Source organism: Oncorhynchus gorbuscha, linkage group LG20 (genome assembly GCF_021184085.1).
Source record: "Oncorhynchus gorbuscha isolate QuinsamMale2020 ecotype Even-year linkage group LG20, OgorEven_v1.0, whole genome shotgun sequence".
NCBI classification, from domain to species: Eukaryota; Metazoa; Chordata; class Actinopteri; order Salmoniformes; family Salmonidae; genus Oncorhynchus; species Oncorhynchus gorbuscha.
The window spans coordinates 6,117,456-6,125,136 of record NC_060192.1 but is presented as its reverse complement, the minus strand read 5'-3'; the positions used below and the strand labels follow the sequence as shown (position 1 = coordinate 6,125,136).

Below are 7,681 nucleotides of genomic sequence, written 5' to 3'. Positions count from 1 at the left end.
TGTGCTCCAGAAACACCCAATATGTTGCAGAAACTACCGGACTAATTTAATATTATATGATCGTCTTACAATCTAAGCAGGGCTTAGCATAGTTTGGGTATGTGTGCGCACGGAGCAGTTTGGGTTTCCCTGTACCATACCTGGGTAAAATGCTTGTGTTGTATAATGTTTGCTCTATTAAACTGTTTCAGTTCGGTGTCTGATCGGTTTCCTGATGGAACACCGCTTACCGTAAATTAATCTTTAGAGTGAAAAGCAATGGCTCAGAAGCACAATTTTATCAGTAATGAATCAATAATGTGTGGCAGAGTTGGGGTCGATTCCACTTAAATTTGTCAACTCCGAAATCAAAACAAGTGTTCCTAATTGAAAAGCATTGGAATTTTAGCAGACACTTATCCAGATCGACCTACAGGAGCAATTAGGGATAACTACCTTGCTCAAGGGCACAGAGATTTTTCATCTGCGACCTTTCGGTCACGGCCCAATGCTCTTAACCACTAGGCTTCCTGCCATGATAATGTACTTTCTGAATTGAAATAGAATTTACGCCAACCCTGGTATGTGGTAGGTTTTTATGTGGTTGTTTATCAGTGTGTTGTGTTTCTGTGGTACGTACAGTATGTAACAGTATATCCGGTTGTGGATAGCGTGACAGGCACTCATGTGTTCCTCTGTCCCATTCTTACCTGTCTGTGTTGGGAAATGCCCCTAGTCCTTCCAACAGCTCAGTATGTCTTCCACACCTGCCCACCTACACATATGTGGGTTTAATCTTTTAGTATATACGGGCTGTTGCTCCTCATTCCTCTACAGCAGAGGTACTCATATTTGGCTGTATCTTCAACTGTATATAGACATTGTTGTACTGTATTGACTATGTTTTGTTTATTCCATGTGTAACTCTGTGTTGAATTGCTATGCTTTATCTTGGCCAGGTCGCAGATGCAAATGAGCACTTGTTCTGGTTAAAGGTGAAATAGAAAAAATAAATCAACTATCAGCCCAGTCAGAGCCATAACTCAGAAATAAACTAATTTGTCATAGTTACAATACAAAAAAATACCTTGAACATATCAGTCAATGAATTAAAAATATCAGACAATTTCCTCAAGGTAGTTTTTAGTACACTCAACTTACATGAAATGGTTTCAAGTAAGAGCATAGCAGCAGAAGCTAAGTGATAGCTAGCCATTTTCATCCTCTAGGATATTTTAAGACGCATTAGTTTGTTGAGGAAAGGGGCCATGATAATCTACTCTATGGTGAAACCATCAACACCTCCCGATCTGTTCCTGCATCCACATGTCTGATCATCACAATGTTATTTTTATTTCATGCACACAAATGTAACAGAGTGGAAATTCCATCCCAACCTAGGCCCACAAACACAACCTTCTGACCATCAACACTCGAAGTCAACCGTACTAGCTGACAGAGCAAGAGTCAAGCCTAACAATTCGAGAGAGACCGTTCTCTTCAGATCTAACTAAGGCTTTGGGTTCAGCTTATATGTTTGTGAGGTCTGTTGTACTCTGGGGTTGACGAATGTTGCGTCAGAAAGTCCATTGGCCACGCCCTCCTTCCGGGCTCGGCAAATGGGAACACCTCTCTGGTCAGTCGTGATACGAAGCAAGGCATTTCCTTTTTTCCCCCTAGCAGACGACATTTGGCCTCGAAGCAAAAGGCCACACGATGGGAAAGGCGTGTCAGAAGGCGTGTCAGTTCCAGGGCATCACCCCCTTCCTCCTCCAATAGGATGCAAAATGTCTGGAGGAAGACGGCCCCCAGAGGGTTCATGAACGCCCCGTAACCTGGTGCGGTGGCGTACATAACTGCCGTATCCATGGGGATGGACATGTATTGAGACAAGGTGTCCTCAATGATGTCACTTCCTGCTGAATCCGTCTCCACTGTCACGCCATCATCCAGCTCACCCCCACGACACGCCTAGAGAGAGAAAGAGGGAAAGATGATTACTATTGATTATTATCACTGACTGATTGAATGACGGACCTCACTGTTGTGGGTGTGGTGATGATGGTACTGACTAGGATGAGGAACAGTTTGATCTTTCCCTCCATGTGTGTGTTGTTGAAGCAGGAGAAGATGTGGGACAGTCTAACCGGCATTCTGTCCGCCCTGAACACACAACCCTCCACCCCGTGAGATGATAGCACCGCCAGGAAGCACTCTTTCACCGGCTGCTCGCTCTCTGCAATCAATCAATTAATCAAATTGTATTCATTTATACATTTTTGTGTCAGAAAATGCTTTATCGGCCTAGACCCACTAAGAGCAAGCAGCAGCACAGTGGCAAGTAAAAAAAACCTTGAGAGTACCAGACTAGCTTTCTGGCCGAGCCGGTTAGCAAAAGACAACTAGAAAATTCTATCTCCTGCTGTGGCATGTGACGATGGTGGCCCTTGATTCCTCGAAACAGTCTGCTTCAACTACCAATTAGCTCACCCATCAGTCATCCTTCTGTCTGCAGGGCACAACACAGTGTACACATGTCTGCAGGTGTTTGCAGAGTAGTTATTAAATAGGTGTGTATGTATCACTAGGACATTGTGCAATGCATCACTAGGACATTATGTCTCTCTCTCTGTGTGCATGTGTGTGTGTCATAGTTTCATCCTGTCTGCGCCCTTTACATATTTCACATCTCCAGTGGTTTTTATTGTAAATAACAATGAATGACAGTATCTTTCCTCTGCCCCCCCCCCCCAATATTTATTTAACCTTTATTTTGACAGGGAAGACATATTGAGACCTAAGTCTATTTACAAATGTACCCTGTATAATGCAATCTAAAAGAATAGAATATGTTCTGGGATTCATCCAATGGCTTTGAGGAGTTTACCACATCAGTCACCGGCTTCATCAACGACGTCGTCACCACAGTGACCATACGTACAGTATGTATCCCAACCAGAAGCCATGGATTAGATGCAACATCCACACTGAGCTAGAGCTGCCACTCAAGGAGCGGAACACTAATCCGGATGCTGATAAGAAATCCCGCTATGTCCTCCGGCGAACCATCAAACAGGCAAAGCGTCAATGAAGGACTAAGATTGAATCCCACTACACCGGCTCTGACGCTCTTCGGATGTGGCAGGGCTTGCAAACTATTATGGACTACAAAGGGTAACCAGGATACATACTCAGTGGCTGCACTGGCCAACTGGCAAGTGTCTTCACTGATATCTTCAGCCTGTTTCAAGCAGACCACCATAGTCTCTGTGCCTAAGAATGCCAAGGTAACCTGCCTAAATGATTACCGCCCAGTAGCACTCACGTCTGTAGCCCATTCACATCGACGGGGCTGTAGTGGAGCGGATCGAGAGCTTCAAGTTCCTTGGTGTCCACATCAATAACAAACTATCATGGTCCAAACACACCACGAGTCATGAAGAGGGCACGACAATGCCTATTCCCCCTCAGGAGACTGAAAGGATTTGGCATGGGTCCTCAGATCCTCAATGAATTCTACAGTTGCACCATCGAGAGCATCCTGACTGGTTGCATCACTGCTTGGTATGGCAACTGCTTGGCATCCAACCACAAGGCGCTACAGAGGGTAGTGCGTCCGGCCCAGTACATCACTGGGACCAAGCTTCCTGCCATCCAGGACCTCTATACCAGGTGGTGTCAGAGAAAGGCCCTAAACATTTTCAAAGACTCCAGCCACCCTAGTCACAGACTGTTCTCTCTACTAACACACAGCAAGCAGTTCCAAGTCTAGGTCCAAAAGGCTTCTCAACAGCTTCTACACCGAAGCTATTAGACTGCTAAACAGTTAATCAAATGGCTACTCAGTCAAATCTTTGAAATTATTTTATGTTACATTTGTATTTTTGTTCAGTTTACAGTACCAGTCAAAAGTTTGGACACACCTACTCATTCAAGGGTTTTTCTATATTTTTACTATTTTCTACATTGTAGAATAATAATGAAGACATCAAAACTATGAAATAACACATAAGTAGTAACCAAAAAAGTGTTAAACAAAACATTTGAGATTCTTCAAAGTAGCCGACCTGTTGCCTTGATGGCAACTTGGAACACTCTGAGGATTCTCTCAACCAGCTTCACCTGGAAGTAATGTAGAGATCTAAAGGTCTTTAGCGGAGTTAAGCCAACGTTTTTGATACAGGATACAGCGATGGGTATCAAAACTGTCACTTGTAAACAAAACGAAGGGCACTATGGGTGGTGGCATCCAAAGGTTTAAGAGTAGGAGCAGCTGCACTTTGATACATAACATCACCATAATCAAGAACAAATAAAAAGGTTGGCTGAATGATCTGCTTCCTACCTGCTTAGAGAAAGGCATGATCTGTTTCTGTAGACAAAGCCAACTTCAAATCTTAGCTCCTTAACCAGCTCATCTATATGTTTTTTAAATGTCAAACCCATACAAATACAAGTGCTTATATGCGGGGAAACATTCAATCGGAGAACCATCTAATGAGTGAACATGTAAGTAATTTGAAAAGTTCTTACGAGAATTTAAAAACAACATGAATATAGTCTTGCCCATATTAAGCACAAGTTTTAAATCAGCTATAAAACCTGACTGTAGTTTAGACACAACCAGACCAACAGTCAGGAAATAACACACATAATATTATCGTGCGCATATAGATGAAATGTACCATTTTCAGCAGATTGACGTATGATGTTAATATAAATAGAGAACAGGTCCCAAAACCGACCCCTGTAGTACACCTTTATGGACTTTAAGAAATTCAGACTAAACCGCATAAATCTCGATGGCCAGAGTTCTGTCACTAAGATAATTATGAAGCCATGAACAGGCGTTCAGAGCTCAGGCCTATCGAGGCCTATCAACTTAGTCAATAAAATAGCACCGACCAACAGTATCAAAAGCTGTTGACAAGATCATTAACAATTAAAGTGGTTGCTGTCATAACGCTAGGCCAGGCCTGAACCCTGATTGGCTTACGTTCAAAATACATTTCTCCGATCATTTTTTGTTAGCAAAGTTGTACAATTACCAAGGATTCGAGAATCTTAGCTAGACAAGGACATATTGAAATGGGGCGATAACGATCTCTACTATCCCCGCAATTATGGAGTGGCAGCACAAGAGCTGATTTCCCATACTTTTGCAATATTTCCTGATAACAACGTTAAATAAAAACGGTGGGTTTATTGAACCAAAAATGATGGGCGCTGCACGATGAAGCAGACCAGGATCCTAATTGGTCAGCTCCAGCTCCTATAGATTTCTAGTTGTCTATTTGCTAGCAAAGCATCCAGGAGTTCCTTTTCTGTAAATAAGCAAAAAGAAAAGCACTGGCAATCAGCATCCAGCCTAATATCACTGTGAATAGGCTAAGAAGTTATTTTCAAAGAGATAGCACAAATAAAATGGTGATTCAATTATGACATTTTTGTTGATGTTGTAATGAAGCCAGAGTCGGAATTAATTTGTTGTGGCAGAGAGGGGGAACTAGAACTATTAAGGGATTTTTACAGTTTTCCAGAATTTAGCCAGGTTCCTATTACAATCTGAAAGCACAGTTACTTAATAATCAGATTTTGCCTTTCTGATTTTTTTTTACACAATGATTCCTCAGTTGCTTAAAAGCTTGCCAGTCTGGGCCTAAGCCTTGTGTTTCTGGCCTTGACCCAAGCCGTATCTCTTTTATGAATTACTTCTGATAATTCCGGAGTGCACCAGGAAGTCAAAACTATCTTTAACCCTTCATGATTATCCACAATAGCATTGAAGACATCTGCAAAAATGCTCAAAGCTAAATCAGGTTCAGGGAAAGCTGAAATACAATCGAGCTCACTAAAATAAAAAGATCCTGTAAAAAAGTCTATTCACTGTGGTTTTTAAAGTTCCTATGTGTCATGACACAAGGCTTAGATTTTTGTATTCTCACATCTCTAACACAAACAACTGGGCAATGGTCATTAACGTCTTGGGCAAAGACACCAGTAGAAATCAAATAAAATCAAATGTTATTTGTCACACGCGCCGAATACTACAGGTGTAGACCTTACAGTGAAATGCTTACTTACAAGCCCTTAACCAACAATCCATTTTTTTTAAATACCTAAAACAGTAAGAGATAAAGTAACAAATAATTAAAGAGCAGCAGTAAAATAACAACATTTAACATATAACATATTTCTCTGGTGTATGTGTTAAAACAAGATCAATCAGTGTTGACTTCGAAGGATCTTGAGGGTTGGGCTGTTTTCAGGAGACAATTCCTCCCAGAATCTGAGACCTTCATAGACTTTTAGGACTTTTGGGTTAGAGAACATGATAAGTGTGTTTGTATGTGTGTGTATACGTTTTCCATTGCTTTGTGTGCTGGGCTGCGACGGACTCCGTGACCGTCCCCTAATTGATAACATTATGTAGCAACTCTGAGAAGTTTGATAACATTGATAAAACCAGGTTATAAAGTATTTATTATTGTTTTGTAGCTGATTTGTAGCAGGGGCGTGTGTATACGATGTGTGTTACCTGTCTTGAAGAGTGTGTAAATCTCCTGAGCGTTAAGATCCATGTGAATGTCCAACCTGTAGCCCAGTCTGGTCAAGGCACCGTGGAGTCTCTTGTTGTCTTTCTCTGCCCCCGGCCTTCTGCCCAGTGGCACCCCGTGGTCAAAGTTTGACTCGCAGACCAGCACGGCCCGGTTGCACTCCTCATCGCCAGCATTTGTCCGTCTCTACAGCGGCATGTCCAAATATATAGAGACCAACGGCCCAGTCACGTTGTTGCAGTCTGGTTCCTCTCAAGATTTCTACCTATCCCTTGGGAGTGTGTCCGTGCTCCTGTCTTCCCCTGCTTGCTCTCTGGGGGTTTATGTCAGAGTCTGTGACAAATGTTCCGCTATATTGTGCACAAAGCGCGACACAAGTCCAATGTAATAGAAAGAGTGTGGATCAGAGCACTGAATGAAGTGAGCTCTCTTCCCTTATGGGGTATGGTCCAACAGCTAAAAACCCACCTGAATAGACCACCAGCAGGCAAATATCCACCTGAGCTGTGTGTCAGTCAGTGTAAAGTCGGAGAGTGTCTGGTTCATGTGTGCATATGTATTTTATACTGCAGCTGTTCCAACCGGCAGACAGGAAGGCTACCGGCTACAGCCACGCCCTCAACACTAACACACCTGGGTGGTTGTTGGCAAAATGTCACGATGGCATGCTGTTGCATCACAGTTCCTGGTATTACCTGTTATTTTCTACATTCATTCCTCCTTCCCTCTTCCATTCTTCTTTGCTGTCTACTGGGAATGCCAGCTCAGTAAAACATGTGCTAGCTCATCTCTGGACTTACCCACCTTTTACATTCATTAGCAATTCATTACCAGCTCATCTATCATTTTGACAGGGCTTGCTGGACAGACTATCATCAGTAGCTTCACTTTCACAATGACTTGGGACTTAAAAGGTCACATTATATGAATAGGGGTAAAGGGTTCTGAGAAATCACATCACTGCAGGGATTGACATTGAACCAAAGTCTGAAAGGCACATGCCCATCAGGCAGGTCAGGATTTTTGAGGTGTTACCCAAAGATTATGATCACTTTTCCTGTTTTCACCTACACACAGGGGAGGAATCACAAAGACCAGACTACTGTCTTTATCTTAGTTTTACTTATTGTTAGGGATGGGTCTGA

General features: G+C 42.5%; 1 pseudogene; it reads right to left on the bottom strand.

Moving 5' to 3' along the window:
* Positions 1-561: 561 nt before the first annotated feature.
* On the bottom strand, positions 562-7,068 carry LOC124006941 (annotated as a pseudogene).
* Between the last annotated feature and the right edge of the window lie 613 nt (positions 7,069-7,681).